This window comes from Bos javanicus, chromosome 15 (assembly GCF_032452875.1).
Source record: "Bos javanicus breed banteng chromosome 15, ARS-OSU_banteng_1.0, whole genome shotgun sequence".
NCBI classification, from domain to species: domain Eukaryota; kingdom Metazoa; phylum Chordata; class Mammalia; order Artiodactyla; family Bovidae; genus Bos; species Bos javanicus.
The window spans coordinates 57,384,269-57,400,017 of record NC_083882.1 but is presented as its reverse complement, the minus strand read 5'-3'; the positions used below and the strand labels follow the sequence as shown (position 1 = coordinate 57,400,017).

The 15,749-nt window shown below is 37.8% G+C and overlaps 1 protein-coding gene across 8 annotated transcripts in view; it reads right to left on the bottom strand.

Annotated features, from left to right (window-relative positions):
• The window catches only part of ANO3 (anoctamin 3), a 446,396-nt gene that overhangs the window by 151,874 nt on the left and 278,773 nt on the right, over positions 1–15,749 (bottom strand). The window contains exon 1 of one of the 8 annotated variants that reach the window (XM_061380969.1): positions 10,247–10,384. The exons of the other annotated variants lie outside the window; for them this stretch is intronic. The gene's annotated coding sequence lies outside the window, so the exon portion shown is untranslated. Of the gene's footprint in view, positions 1–10,246; positions 10,385–15,749 lie in introns of those variants that run through there. 8 annotated transcript variants of the gene reach the window in all.

Below are 15,749 nucleotides of genomic sequence, written 5' to 3'. Positions count from 1 at the left end.
TTGACTCAATGGACTTTTGTCGGCAAAGTAATGTCTCTGTTTTTCAATACACTGTCTAGGTTGGCCATAGCTTTTCTTCCAAGGAGCAAGCGTCTTTTAATTTCATGGCTGCAGTCATCATCTTCAGTGGTTTTGGAGCCCAAGAAAAGAAAATCTCTCACTGTTTCCATTGTTTCCCCATTTACTTGCCATGAAATGATGGGACCGGATGCCATGATCTTAGCTTTCTGAATGTTGAGTTTTAAGCCAGCTTTTTCACTGTCCTCTTTCACTTTCCTCAAGAGGCTCTTTAGTTCCTCTTTGCTTTCTGCCATAAGGGTGGTATCATCTGCATATGAGATTATTGATATTTTTCCCAGCAATCTTGATTCTAGTTTGTGCTTCATCCAGCCCAGCATTTCACATGATGGACTCTGCGTATAAGTTAAATAAGCAAGATGACAATATACAGCCTTCATATATTCCTTTCCCAACTTGGAACCAGTCTGTTGTTCCATGTCCAGTTCTAACTGTTGCTTCTTGACCTGCATACAGATTCCTCAGGAGGCAAGTAAGGTGGTCTGGTATTCCCATCTCTTGAAGAATTTTCCACAGTTGGTTGTGATCCATACAAAGGCTTTAGCATAGTCAGTGGAACAGAAGTAGATGTTTTTTTCTGGAATTCTCTTGCTTTTTCTATAATCCAATGGATGTTGGCAATTTGATCTCTGGTTCCTCTGCCTTTTCTAAATCTAGCTTGAACAACTGGAAGTTCACAGTTCACATGCTGTTGAAGCCTGGCTTGGAAAATTTTGAGCATTACTTTGCTAGAGTGTGAGATGAGTGCAATTGTGTGGTAGTTTGAGCATTCTTTGGCATTGGCTTTCTTTGGGATTGGAATGAAAACTGACCTTTTCCAGTCCTGTGGCCACTGCTGGGTTTTCCAAATTTGCTGACTTATTGACTGCAGCACTTTCACAGCATCATCCTTCAGGATTTGAAATAGCTCAACTGGAATTCCATCACCTCCATTAGCTTTGTTCGTAGTGATGCTTCCTAAGGCCCACTTGACTTCATATTCCAGGATGTCTGGCTCTAAGTGAGTGATCACACCATTGTGGTTATCTGGGTCATTAAGATCTTTTTAGTATAGTTCTGTGTATTCTTGTCACTTCTTAATATCTTCTGCTTCTGTTAGGTCCATACCATTTCTGTCCTTTATTGTGCCCATCTTTGCATGAAATGTTCCTTTGGTATCTCTAATTTTCTTAAAGATATCTCTAGTCTTTTGTTTTCCTCTATTTCTTTGCATTGATCACTTAGGAAGGCTTTCTTATCTCTCCTTGCTATTCTTTGGAACTCTCCATTCAGATGGCTGTACCTTTCGTTTTCTCCTTTGCCTTTCGCTTTTCTTCTTTTTCAGTTATTTGTAAGACCTCCTAAGATAACCGTTTTGCCTTTTTGCATTTCTTCTTCTTGGTGATGGTTTTGATCACCGTCTCCCATACAATGTTCTGAATCTTCCCCATAGCTCTTCAGGTACTCATCTATCAGATCTAATCCTTTGAATCTATTTGTCACTTCCACTGTAATAATGTAAGGGATTTGACTTAGGTCATAAATGAATGGTCTGACAGATTTTAATGCACCTACCTTAAAACATACAAGAGATGTTATTACTATTCAAATTTTTCTATGCAAATCATCTCTAAATATGCTTCTGAGGAATCTCAAAAAAATCTGACACAGCCTGACTTCACTGCTGATCAAGGCTTGTCTTATCACTTCCTTACAGAAAGTCAACACCTCTAGCGTGTAGTCATCAGAAATAAAAATCTTCCCTAAGCTAGTAACTCTGAAGTACTGTTTATTAGATGGCAGAATCTCTAACTGATTGTATTCCAGCTCCTATTACAATCTAGCAGGAATAACTGCTATAATAAAATAATAACCAATATTTAAAAAATACTAACACTAATACAAGCTAGGCAGAAAACAAGTACTCCGCTACACAGTCTGCATATATTGACACATTTCACGGTCACAAAACTGAGAGGTAAGTGCTATTTTTCCCATATCACAGATGTTGATATTGAGGCAGACTTTAAAAAACAAACGGAAAGGTCTTTGTATTCTCTATATTCTCAACTCTTGCTAAGCTAGGAAACCAAGGTCCCTGGAAAGCACAATATATTTTAATCGCCGTTTTAATTACCACTGATGGCAATGCATATGGAAATAGAGAATTTTTAATAATTTTAATTAGAGAAGTATAAGAATAAATCATGATCTGAACTAGCTTCTAACCTTGGACTACTGGGCATTGATATCTATATCTGATGATAGATTGATTCAATAGTCATAACTATAGCTAACATTTATTAAAGCTTTTCTAAATGCCAAGCATTTAGTCAAGCACTTATATATATATATACACACACAGATATAGATAGAGATATAAATACAGATATACACTACTAATTTAACCTGTATAGGAACCCAATATAGCAGTTTTGTCATTAGCTCAGTTACATGTATCAGGCAACAGTATCGAAGGTCAGCCAGTCTGTCAGCCATAGAGTGAATTAGAATTCAGGCAGGCTGAGAGGAAGCACCAGCTCTTAAGCACTGCATTTTATAAACCCTCTCAGCTCAGTGAGGTGTTATTTCTATTTTCCTTTTGCTCTCTTCACCCAGACTTGTGCATGTGTATATCACGTAATTATGGCTTCCTACGTATTAAAAATCACTACTAACTATGGGATTCAATCAATTTACAACTAATAAATACTGATTTCATTAATGCCCAGAGATAGCTTATGACATCTTGGCAGCAGGTGATGCCACATGGACTTTGAAAAAAAAAAAATGTTTTAAGATTAACAAAAAGTACATCAGTCATGGAATCCAGAGGTTGCCTTGTTACCCAACCACAGAATGCTACCTCTGAGGCCTGACAGATAATGATATACAGAGTTTAGGACATAGAAGAGACGGACTTCACTGATTCACTCTTCTTTCAGCTAGGGCAACTAGGGAAGCTGAAAGCGGAATCCAGAAATCAGTCATAAGCTTCTTCCCCAGTGGCAGTCTAAGAGCTCCATGTCCCATTGGGGATTTCCAAGAAGAGATTCTCTTCACCTCCCTTTCACCTGAGGCTTAGTGGGTGCACACACGGTGTGGCTCTGGGTAAACCCCAGATTAAGGAACAAGGTTTGGGGGAAGGAGTTACTGCCTCTTCTTCCTCACTGCTTATGCTTCTTGGGAATGTACCAAAGCAAACAAGCCACTGCATCTCCTATCCTGACCTAGAGGCAGGTACAGATGGATTCATCAGCCCTATCTGCCTACAGGCCATGCAACTGGTTGGACAATGAGGTTTGCTCCAAATGGTAGCTCTAACATAGTATATGATACAACAAAAGCACCCTAGACATTCTGGATCTTACTCTAATCTTGACTGAGATCTAATTCTTGAGTTTCTTTCTCTCTGGGAGAGGACCTTTAGAGGAAGACAGTCACTTGAGAAAAGGGTAGGACTAAAAGATGCCTTTTCTTCCTGTTGCTTGGTATCTTCAGAAGGTTCGGAATTTCAGGATTTGTTTTTAAATCATACCAATTTTTTCAGCTTTAGAAATGACTGAGTTGTCAAGTGAAAGTAGCCAGTTAAAAAGGCTACATATTATCCCAATTATATGATATCCTGGAAAAGGGAAAACTATGGGGACAATAAAAAGATTAGGGGTTTCCAGGAGCTAGGAGAATTTTAGGGCAGTGAAACTACCCTGAATGATACTATAATGATGGATATATTCCATCATAAACTTGTCTTAACCTAGAGATTGTACAACATCAAGAGTGAACACTAACATCAACCATAGACTTTGGGTGATATATCAATTGTAACAAAACACACACTCTGATGGGGGGGTGTTGATCTTGGGAGAGGCGTTGCATGTGTTGGGGCAGAGTATACAGGAAATCTCTGACTTTGCTCAATTTTTCTGTGAACCCAAAAATGCTTTGAAAAAGAAAGTCCTTTTTTAAAGTTTCAAAAGACTAAATGAAATGTCATACACCTTACAAGCTACTTTGTGTCTGTTATTGCCACTTTTCTAGCAATACTAAATTTACCTCTTGGGGGAGAAAAGGAGACATCTTCAAGTAAGAGTGAAAAACAAAGGACTTTTCATCTTGCTGTACAACCCCTTATCTCTAACAAGGCGATGTATATGTTCAAGAAATATTTATTTTATATATAAAATTTGTATATATATATATTTATTTAACTACTATGTTTTTGGAATGTTTGTAGACTCTGAGAAATCAGCAATGAACAAAGCAAAACAAGGTATATCCTCCTGTAAGGCAGATATAGCAAAGAAATAATTACATAGTATAATCCAGATGGTGACAAGCACTGCACAAAAATAAGTCTGGTGCTTTGGACGATTGTCAGTAAAGACCATTTTAATGGATAATATCATATATGAAACGAGTCGCCAGTCCAGGTTCAATGCACAATACTGGATGCTTGGGGCTGGTGCACTGGGATGACCCAGAGGGATGGTATGGGGAGGGAGGAGGGAGGAGGGTTCAGGATGGGGAACACGTGTATGCCTGTGGCGGATTCATTTCGATATATGGCAGAACCAATACAATATTGTAAAATTTAAAAATAAAATAAAATTAATTTAAAAAAAGACCCTTTTAATGGATAGAAATAAAGATGTGGGGTTTGCAGCTGGGACAATAAGATTCAAGTTACAGATAGCAATCACATTTCTTTTTTTTTTTTTCTTTTTCTGTAAGAGGAATAGTTCAATAGTTCATATAATTATTGTGAAAGGAGAATTAAGGCAACACGTATAAGTAAGATGGTCTCTTATTTTAATATCCTATCCTTGCACATGTGTGTTCAAGCTCAGTCATGTCCAACTCTTTACAACCCCAAGGACTGTAGCCCGTCAGGCTCTTCTGTCCATGGGATTTTCCAGCAATACTGGAATGGGTTGCCGTTTCCTCCTCCAGGAGATCCTCCTGACCCTGGGATCAAACCCAAGTCCCTTGTGTCTCCTGAATTGGCAGGTGGATTCTTTACCACTGAGTCACCTGGGAAGCATCCTTATACATATATGCTAAATGAGATAACGCTTGAATGACAGGAGTAAAAACTATATAAAATATTATAAATATGCTTCTTATTATTACCATTACTATTACAACTGTGTGATGCTATTAAATAGAAATCTAGGGAATAGGGAGAACGTTCCGAAAATTGGGCATTTTGTGTAGCCAGGAAATAAGTAAGTACAAAAGAAAAGTGTTTTTTTTTTAATATTGCTTCTTAAAGTAAAGAAATTCAAGAAATTAGGCCATTATATTTTTCTCAGATTGAATACTCAGATTGTGCTGATAGAGCATCTTGTTGACATAATTTTACTGAATGAATTCAATGAATGTTTAGAAGTTATACAAAATTAATTTACTCAAAATTTCATATCTGTGTCAGTGAGTCAGACAAAGCATATTGTTGATTGTATTCCCTGGCCTGCTGACAAGCTGGTATATTTCAGTTGGATTAAGAATTTTCAGTTTGGTTCATTAATGGTATACCAAAAATTCATTGGTAAGATTCCATTTAATGTATCAGGATAGCATATTTTATGGTAAGTGTGTGAATTATCTATTCTTGGATTAAAAACTTAATACAAACTTAAGAACTAAAAATCATGTAGATATATTATCTTACATTTCTGTGGGTCAGGAGTTCAGGCATAGCTTAGTGGGTCAGAGTCACATAAGCTGCAATCAATTTGTCTGCAGGACTGTATTCTCATTTATAGACCTGACTAGGGAGAATCCACTTCTAAGATAATTCAGGTTCTTGGTAGAATTCATTTCCTTGTAGCTAAGGAATAAGTATTTGACTTCTTTTTGGCTGTTAGCTGGAGGTCATTCTCAGCTTCTAGAAGTGTTTTACTGCTTCTTGACATGTGGACATTTCTAATATGGCAGTTTACTTCATCAAACCAACAAGAAGAGTCTCCAGAGTGAAACAGATAGCAAAGTAGACTCACGTAATGGAACAAAGTCACAGAAAGGACATCACATCTCTTTGGCCTTATTCTGGTGTTTAGAAGCAAATCTACAGGGGAAAGGATTATACAAGAATGTGAACACCCAGAGGCAAAGATGATTCAGGTCCTAGAGTCTGTCTGTCACTGTAAAGTTTATGAATTAGATTAAAGCTAAAGATCTAGTTTGAAAGATGAAAAAGTTGATTTTTAAAAGTGATCTTAGGAAATACTACACATAGGAAGGAAATCTTGCCATCTCATCCACCAAATTCCTCCATGGATCAACTGGGGGATAATATATCATTTTAGGAAATGTCAGGGGAAAATTTTTAAAGGTAAAAATAAAGAAACAAAAGAATTCATATTTTACTCATGGTTCTATGACTGCTAATGTATTCAGACAACTCTGTTTTCCTATCTGTTGATGAATTCCCCTTTGTTTCTTTTTAGTCACTAAATCATGTCTGACTCTTTGCAATCCTATGGACTGCAGCACGCCAGGCTTCCTGGTCCTTCACTGTCTCCTAGAGTTTGCTCAGATTCATGTCCATTGAATCAGTGATGCTATCTAACCATCTCATCCTCTACCACCCTTTCTCTTTTTGCCTTCAATCTTTCCTAGCATCAGTGTCTTATCCAATGAGTTAGCTCTGAGCATCAGGTAGGCAAGTACTGGAGCTTCAGCTTCAGCATCAGTCCTTCCAAGGAATATTTGGGGTTGATTTCCTTTAGGATTGACTGGTTTGATCTCCTTGCAATCCAGCTCCCCTACCATGAATCAAAGAGTTGGTGCAAAACAAGGAAGGGCATGTACAGCTCTGACATTCACGATGCTCTTCTTTTTCCCAAACATTTCTCCAAGTGACTGTTTTTCAAAGGTCTTTCAGGTTTCTCAACTGACTTTGGCTATGGCTTTTATTTCTCTTCCAAATGATGCTCACATAAATAGCTGGCAGTTGAGTTCACTCCCTAGGTGAGCCAAAGGTCTTTTCAGGGAAAATCGTAAATGAAAATTGAGATCTGTTGTACTTCTGCCTCAGTGAGCACCTTTAACATCATGAAGGAGAAAACAGGAGAAAAAGGCAGTGCTCTTATTCCAAAATAAAACGTGTTACCTTATCAATGTTATCAAATTTCACAAATCAGCTGGAATACAAAACACATATGTTGGAATGCAGCACCCTTCTCTGACCACTGAAATAAAGTCTGAAGGGGAAAATGCAGTGATGTAAAATTCTCCCAGGAAAAACCAGCACCAGTTTTCAGAAACAGGGATAAAAATAGAAAAGCATGGCTGGGATCCCAGCCACATGGCACAGAATATAATTTCAAAACCTCTCATGCAATAAAATCCTGGAAATGATAGATAAAATAAAACATACATCTTCTGAAATTCATAGAGGAATTATCAGGAAAGTATGAAAACCTCTGGCTCTCAAGTAGAAAAAAAGTGGTAGGTTTTCTAAACACATGCTGGCAAATCTATAGTGTGGCTACTCTGGGTAGGATCTAAAGTTAATAACCATAGTGGAAACAAACATTTATAAATTAAAAATAAATCATCCAAATAATTAATAAGCAAAAGAAATAAAATACGATGAAAGCTAGAAGATACGGAAAATGTAAACATAGTCTATTTAATAAATGATGCTGATTCAGATGAATTGGATATTCACAAAAAAAGATTAATTAGACCTCTACTTTATACTTAATAGGCTTTTAGAATTTTGAAACATCAATTCTAGTCCAGAGATAACCCATAAATTCGTGGTCAGTTGACTTTAAACAACAGTGCCAAGACAATTCAATGAGGAACAAAAGGTCTTTTCTAACAGTGGTGCTAGGGCAACTGTATATCCATGGGCAAAGAAGTTGAACACCTATCTTAAAACAAACACAAAAAATAACTCAAAATGGAGGGAGCTCGGACCTAAATGTAATAGAGAAAACTATGAAATTATGACACTAAAAACGTGTGAGTAAATATTTGGGACCTTGAGTTTGTAGGTTATATACAATACCAATAGCGCAAGTGACAAAAGATAAATAGAACTATATCAAAATTAAATACTTTTGTGCTGCAAAAATTCCATCAAGAAAGTAGAAGGCAAACCACAGAATTTTTAAAAAAAAATTTGAAAAAAACTGTATATGTGATAAGTGGACTTGTTTTCACAAAATATAACAATAATTCAAACCACAGATAATCTAATTTAAATGGGTAAAGGATTTGAATAGAGATTTCTTCAAGAATATATACAAATGACTGTATAAACACTGAGGGATTTTCAACATGAAAATTATGAAAGTTAGAGAAATGCAAGTCAAAACCACAGTGAGATACCATTTTTCACCCATTATGATGGCTGTAATCAGAAAGACAAAATTAAACCAGCATTGGCAAGAATAAGGAGAAACCGAAACCCTTTTATGCTGCTGGTGGGGATGTAAAATAGTAGAGAAGCTTCGGAAAACAGTTTGACGATTACTCCTTGTGTGAAACATAGAGTTACCAAATCATCGATTTCATTCCTAGGTATGTGAAAGTCGTTCAGTCATGTCCAACTCTTTGCAACCATTGATCATATAGTCCATGGAATTCTCCAGGCCAGAATACTGGAGTGGGTAACCTTTCCGTTTTCCAGGGGATCTGCCCAACCCAGGGATCCAACCTGGGTCTCCCACATTGCAGGCGGATTCTTTACCAGCTGAGCCACCAGGGAAGCCCAAGAATACTGGAGGGGATAGCCTATCCCTTCTCCAGCGGATCTTCCTGACCCAGGACTTGAACCTGTGTCTCCTGCATTGCAGGCAGATTCTTACCAACTAAGCTATGTTCCTAGGTATATACCCTGAGAAATGAAGCACACATCCACACAAGAACTTCTATAAAACATTCATAGCAGCATTATTTGTGATAGAAAAAAAGAAGAAATAATGCAGTGTCTACTGGATGAATACACAAATCAAAAGTGGTATTATCCATATAATTAAACATTGCGTGTGCATGCTGGGTTGCTTCAGTTGTATCTGACTCTTTGTGACCCCACAGTCTGTAGCCCACCAGGCTCCTCTGTCCATGGGATTCTCCAGGCAAGAATACTGGAGTGGATTGCCATTTCCTTCTCCAGGGGATCTTCCCAACCCAGGGATCGAACATGCATCTCTTATGTCTCCTGCATTGGCAGGCAGATTCTTTACTATTAGCACCACCAACATTATTCAGCACTAAAATGGAATTGAAAATTGACACATGCTACAACATAGATGAACCCTGAAAATATTATACAAAGTGAAAGAAGTTAGTACAGAAATCCATATATTATATGTTCCTATTTATGAAATTCAATAGTAGGCAATATACATAGTTAATCATTTTCTAGGATTGGAAGAGTGGGGGAATGGAGAATTACCACCAATGGATACAGGGTGTTTTGGAGGGGAGATAAAATATTTTAAAATTATATTGTGATGATTACACAATCCTATGAATATACTAAAAACATTAAAATGTACACTTTAAGTGGGCCGTGAATTATATAGTATATGAATTTTATCTCAATAAACTTCTAAAAATCAATTCCAGATGGATTACTGACTGTGAACAACATTAGAATATATAGTTTCTAGATGCTAACAAAGGAACTTAGAGTAGGCGAATATTTCTAAAACAGGACAGAAATAGAAAAAGATGGATAAATTTGCCAACATTACATGTAAAAAGCATCTGTTCATCACAGGAAGATTCATTATTGTAAAAATACCCATTATCTCACACTCATCTATAAAGCTGATATCATTTAAATCAAGAGCTCAACAGAGTTTTGTGTGTATGTATATAACTTAGTGGGCTTCCTTGGTGGTTCTGCAGTAAAGAATCTGCCTGCAATGTAGGAGACCAGGTTTTGCTCCCTGGGTCAGGAAGATCCCCTAGAGGAGGGTATAGCAACCCACTCCGGTATTCTTGCCTAGAGAATCCCATCGACAGAGGAGCCTGGTGGGCTGCAGTCCATAGGGTCCCACAGAAACAGACACAACTGAAGTGACTAATCCAGCAGCAGCAGCATATAACTTAACAAGCTTATCCCCCTATTTACTTGAAAGATCAAAGTGTCTTTGATAGGAAAAGATAGGTTGCTAAGTTCAGGACACAGGAGAAATTAGAAGTGGAGAGGTAAACTGCATACCTGAACATATACACTGCTTTTTTCCTCAAGGACTTTTGCAGATCTGACAAATATGGGCTTTCATATTAGCACTGTTCTGTGTGCTGGGTGCCAGGGTTACAATGGTGAATGAGCCAGACAGCCCAATCTGCCAAGATATTTTTAGAATACCTCAATATTTAAAATATTAAGATACTCCCTTGGCTCTGAATTCATAGCAGATGAAGGACAGGCAGATGCCTAAAAAGAATGGGAAGCTCAACACAAAGAGGTCAGATTACACAGGGGCAGACTGAATTCATTTGCAGTTTTGCAAGTGCAAAATAAAAATGTCAGGTCAAAATACATGAAAAGATTATCTCTGAAACAGAGGCATAATCCAGAACATTACCCTGGTCAAAGGCTACTGTTTCACTTGAATATTTAACTTGAAGTGGCAGACCTTCAGATCAGGGTATCATAGTTTCTGGCACTGAATAACTGCTCAGTATCATCGCCATTGTCCTTGACCATATGTGGAAATCAGGGCAATTCACATAATACTCCAGGCAAACTGTTTGAAACTACTAGGCGTTTGTTTATCATCAATCATATACTCTAAGAAGGCAGAGAATAAAATCCTCCATAACCTTCATGGCAAGATGGATTTGACCTGATGAGAAATATATTGACTCTTGCAGAAAAGAGGAGCCATAGGTTGTGTTCTTTCTATTTGCAGAAAATTACTTTTCATGATCCAGCATTCCTAGGTTTCTCTTTATTTCTCCCTAAAAGTTCTACCTCAATAAGACAAGAGTCTCTGGAGACACAGCAAGAGGAAGAAGAATTATCAAGCAAATATTTTTGCTAATGTCATAAAGCAGATGACCTTTCACAATATCTACAAATAATCTACTCAGAGCAAAAGTGAATCAGGTCATGTTGGAAACTTTAGAAAGTGAGCAATGAAAATACATGATAGAACATAAATGTTTATTTTGCCACGAGCTTAGTTCTTTCCAGTACCAGAGTTACTCTTGCTGTTAAAATGTACATATTTATAAAGTGATAAACCCCTTTATAGATCATAGCTTTGTTGTGGTAAAGGGGCTTGCACAACTTACTGAAGCTATGAGCCATTCCATGCAGAGCCACCCAAGACAGACAGATCATGGTAGGGAGTTTTGACAAAACATGGTTAGCTGGAGGAGGGAACGGCAAACCATTTCAGTCTTCTTGCCATGAGAACTCCATGAACAGTAGGAAAAGGAAAACAAAATGATATGACACCAGAAGATGAGTTCCCCAGGTCAGAAGGTGTCCAATATGCTACTGGGGAAGAGCAGAGGGCAATTACTAACAGCTCCAGAAAGAATGAAGAGACTTAGCCAAAGCAGAAACAACCTCCAGTTGTAGATGTGTCTGGTAGTGAAAGTAAAGTCTAATGCTGTAAAGAACAATATTGCACAGGAATCTGGAATGTTAGGTCCATGAATCAAGGCAAATTGGACTGACCAGGCAAGAGATGGCAAGAGTGAACATCAACATTACAGGAATCAGTGAGCTAAAATGGATGGGAATGGGTTGGATGAATTTAATTCAGATGACCATTATATCTACTACTGTGGGCAAGAATCACACAGAAGAAATGGAGTGGCCTTTATAGTCAACAAAAGAGTCTGAAATGCAGGACTTGGGTGCAATCTCAAAAATGACAGAATGATCTCGGTTCATTTCCAAGGCAAACAATTCAACATCACAGTAATCCAAGTCTATGCCTCAACCACTGAGGCTGAAGACACTGAATTTGACCAGTTCTGTGAAGACCTATAAGACCTTCCAGAGCTAACACCAAAAAAAGATGTCCTTTTCATCATCAGGGGATTGGAATGCAAAGGTAGGAAGTCAAGATATCTAGAGTAACAGGCAAGTTTGGCCTTTGGAGTACAAAATGAAGCAGGGCAAAGGCTAACAGAGTTTCTTCAAGAGAACACATTGGTCATAGCAAACACCCTCTTCCAACAACACAAGGGACAGCTCTACACATGGACATCACCAAATGGCCAATAATGAAATCTGATTGATTATATTCTTTGCAGCAAAAGATGGAAAAGCTCTATATAGTCAGCTAAAGCAAGATCTATAAAAAGAAGAGATGTATACAAGTCAGCAAAACTATGGCTCAGATCATCAGCTCTTTATTGCATAATTCAGGATTAAATTGAAGAAAGTAGCAAAAAACCACTAGGCCACTCAGGTATGACCAAATCAAATCCCTTACCATTATACAGTAGAGGTGACAAATAGATTCAAAGGATTAGATCTGGTAGACAAAGTTCCTGAATAACTATTGACAGAGGTTCGTAACATTGTAGAGGAGGCAGTGACCAAAACAATCCAAAGAAAAAGAAATTCAAGAAGGTAAAGGGGTTGTCTGAGAGTACTTTACAAATAGCTGAGAAAAGAAGAGAAGCAAAAGCAAGAGAGAAACAGAAAGATATACCCAGCTGAATGCAGAGTTTCAGAAAATAGTAAGGAGAGACAGGAGGCCTTCTTCAACAAACAAAGCAAAGAAGTAGAGGAAAGTAATAGAATGGGAAAGACTAGATGTCTCTTCAAGAAAACTGGAGATATCAAAGGAACATTTTATGCAAGGATGGGCACCATAAAGGACAGAAAAGATAAGGACATAACAGAGGCAGAAGAGTTGAAGAAGAGGTGGCAAGAATACACAAAACTATATAAAAAAAGGTCTTAATGACTGGGATGACCATGATGGTGTGGTCACTCTCCTAGAGCCAGAAATCCTGGAGTGTGAAGTCAAGTGGGCTTTAGTCCAAGCATTGCTACAAAAAAGCTAGTTGAGATGATGGAATTCCAGCTGAGCTATTTCAAATCCTAAAAGATGATGCTATGAAAGCACTGCACTCAATGAGCCAGCAAATTTGGAAAACTCAGCAGTGTCCATGGGACTGGAAAAGGTTAGTTTTCATGCTAATCCCAAAGAATAGCAGTGCCAAAGAATGTTCACTACTGTAAAATTGCACTCATTTTGCCTGCTAGTAAGGTTATGCTCAAAATACCTCACGCCAGGCCTCAATAGCATGTAAACCAAGAAATTCCAGATGTACAAGCTGGCTATAGGAAAGGCGGAGAAACCAGAGATCAAATTGTGAACATTTGCTGGATAATAGAGAAAGCAAGGGAATTCCAGAAAAACATCTACTTCTGTTTCATTGACTGTGAGAATCACAAAAAAAAAAAAAAATGTGGAAAATTCTTAAAGAGATGGGCATACCATATCAACTTACTTGTCTCCTGAGAAACCTGTATGTCAGTCAAGTAGCAACAGTTAGAACCTTACAAGGAACAACAGACTGGTTCAAAATTGGGAAAGGAGTATCACAAGACTGTATATTGTCACTCTGTTTATTTAATTTCTATGCAGAGTATATCATGCGAAATGCCAAGCTGGATGAATCACAAATTGGAATCAAGATTGACAGGAGAAATATCAACAATCTCAGATGTGCAGATGATACCACTCTTAATGGCAGAAAGTGAAAAGGAACTAAAGAGCCTCTAGATGAGGGTGAATGAGGAGAGTGAAAAAACTGGCTTAAAACTCAACATTCAAGAAACTAAGATCATGGCATCCGGTCCCATCCCTCATGGGAAATAGAAGGGAAAAAAGTAGAAGCTGTGACAGATTTTATTTTCTTGGCCTCCAAAATCACTGAAGATGGTGACTGCAGCCATGAAACTGAAAGACACTTGCTCCTTGGAAGGAAAGCTATGACAAACCTAGATAGCATATTCAAAAGCTAAAACATCACTTTGCTGACAAAGGTCCATATAGTCAAAACGATGTTTTTTTCCAGTAGTCGTGTACGGTTGTGAGAGTTGGACCATAAAGAAGGCTGAGTGCTGAAGAATTGATGATTTGGGATTGTGATGCTGGAGAAGACTCTTGAGAGTCCCACGGACTGCAAGGAGATCCAACCAGTGAATCCTAAAAGAAATCAACCGTAAATGTTCATTGGAAGGACTGATGCTGAAACGGAAGCTCCAATACTTTGGCCACCTGATGGGAAGAGCTGACTCACTGGGAAAGACCCTGATGCTGGGAAATACTGACAGCAAAAGAAGGGGGTGGCAGAGGATGAGATGGTTAGATAGCATCACCGACTCAATGGACATGAATTGGAGCAAATTCCAGGAGATGGTGAAGGACAGCGAAGCCTGGTGTGCTGCAATCCATGGGGTCACAAAGAGCTGGACACGACTTAGCAGCTGAACAACAGCAACAAAGAAATAAAAAGATTAGCTCTTTGAAGCACCCATGGATGTCATTTAAGATTAGAGGTTTGACTTTTTTTACTTGTATAGTTTCCTCCATCATTGGTAGCTTAGTTCCCTAATCAGTAGAATGATAGGTCAAGACAAGACTAGTGGTTTTTAACTCTTCTTTGGTAATAGGCAATATCGAGAGGGGAAAAAATACACATACTTACATATTCATATAATTATACATGCAATGTCAGAGAGTTCGTGGGTCTCCTGGAACTCATGCAGAAGCCCCTGTAGAGCTCCTTGGACAGGCTGAAAATTTTTGAATCAGGCAGTCTCAGAATCCTCCCAGTTCTAGGAACACCTGCTTCTGTAAACTAAACTCCCCTTGGCAAGCCTTGACAGAAATATGTTGCATCTTTTACAGCAAATCCTCCAAGCTCTTTGGAAGCCTCACAGCTAAACTAATAGTATACTCATTTGAGTTTTTAAAAGAAATGTGGATTAGTGAAGGTACCCAACATTTCTTTTCCTCCTCCTAATCTTTCCTTTTTGGAGACTATTAAAAACCAACACACCACAATGCCTTCTGTTTTAAACCAAGATAAGTGGAAGAATTCATATTCCTTTAATTTTGTGACAACATAACTTGCAGTTGGGATAACAGAGATGAAGACCCATTTCCTACTTCTTATCTTGAGTTACTGTGCACAAAGCCTTAATTAAATTTTCCACAGTCTTATTTATAAAATGGTAATAATAGGCCTGTTTATTTCTCTGAAAAATTGTGAAGATGGTGGCTGATGAGTATAAAACAACTATTGTGAGTGCCAGACTTCTTAGGTGCTAGATAAATGACAACTGTCATCTGGGAAGTAATTAGACAAGATACAATATGCCATTGCTTCTCAAAATTTACTCATATATCCATATATTTTTTGCTACAGCTAAAACCACCTATTTAATATATTTTTCTTTAGATTGCACTCTTTCTTAAAAAAATAGACTTTGCAAAAATAACAACATCTAAAAAAAACAAGTTTGGCCAGTTACGTTTTTTTCTTCTAACAAATATTAAAATAAAGTCATATTTATTAAATTTTTAAAAGTTGTTTCTGTGCAGCTTACAAGTTATTTTGAAAACTATGATTTGGAAAGTGTGCAGGTATAGCAAGCCACTAAACCTTAGCTTAGGTTAAACTTAATCTGGGTTTATTATTTCCCTTGGCAAAAACCAAGTCAGGAAACAAGGTGG